We start from the raw sequence: 990 nt of genomic DNA, 5'->3' as shown, positions 1-990 counted from the left end.
GTAGTTACCTGTAAACCCGGACATTTTCCTTTTGTTGACTGATTTAATTTAATTTCCCGAAACATACAAACATTAAAACTACTGGATCACCATTAATTATACATACCATGGTCTCTGTTTCTGTTACGTGTTTTAAAATAATGTTAAAGTTTGTGAACCGTGAATCAAGTTGAGTTTGGCCTAAAACACATAGTTTCCTCCCTAGTTTTATGGTATCACTTCTCTGCCTTTTGGCTAAGATCAAGTGTAAATATCTGTTCTTATCAGTTTAATATCTGATAGTTCCTTTCAAGGGAATCATGTATTAAGTTGATTTGAGCTTGCTCTGTCCACTCTGCACATCATCCTGGTATTGACTGGACAGTATCTCAAGATGTTGCTGCAATATTTCTATAACATGCTCATGATCTTGAGCATTTGTGAACTGTAATCCTTCTTTAGTGTTTTTTTTTTTTTAATTTTTAATAAAGTCTTCTTCCTCTAAGATTGATGTTTGTCTCTGGAACACAGAAACTGTTGCCTTCTTGAATGGTATTGTGGCTAAATATTCCTACAATGTTTATTATTGTGTTCAACTGGTTGGACCGATGAATGTGGCACTTTTGTGCCTGTTGCATAGAATATGCTCACAGCAGTGTCTTCAATCGACTCAAATGTTGGGAAGTAACAAGAGCTTACAAAGCTATGACATCATCTTCTGCCACAGTAAATAATGTACAGGCAAATTATCTAAACACATTGTAAATTTAGTAAACCTGTGTAATATTTGAACTCTAAAGAAAGTAATAGAAAAATTCTGTACAATTGTATCTAAATATTCACTTTTGTAGAAAGCAACAATTCCGACTATTCACTAAAACAGCTTTAATGTCTAAACACAATTAGGAAGAAAAGGAAAACAAAATTGCATGTCTGGTTGTTTCAGGTAAGTCCTTACAAACTCCTTACAAAGGACTAAAATGACTTTGCCAAATGGCTTCTTTGCTGAGA

The 990-nt window shown here is 33.8% G+C and overlaps 1 non-coding gene across 1 annotated transcript; it reads left to right on the top strand.

The window, feature by feature from the left end:
* Positions 1-214: 214 nt before the first annotated feature.
* Positions 215-406, top strand: LOC111609391. The gene has a single exon (XR_002753103.1). It is a non-coding gene; the product is annotated as a U2 spliceosomal RNA (small nuclear RNA).
* Positions 407-990: the final 584 nt, after the last annotated feature.

The sequence above is a fragment of the Xiphophorus maculatus genome, chromosome 7, assembly GCF_002775205.1.
Source record: "Xiphophorus maculatus strain JP 163 A chromosome 7, X_maculatus-5.0-male, whole genome shotgun sequence".
NCBI lineage: Eukaryota > Metazoa > Chordata > Actinopteri > Cyprinodontiformes > Poeciliidae > Xiphophorus > Xiphophorus maculatus.
The sequence above is the reverse complement of the archived record's forward strand: the minus strand, read 5'-3'. Positions and strand labels throughout refer to the sequence as shown.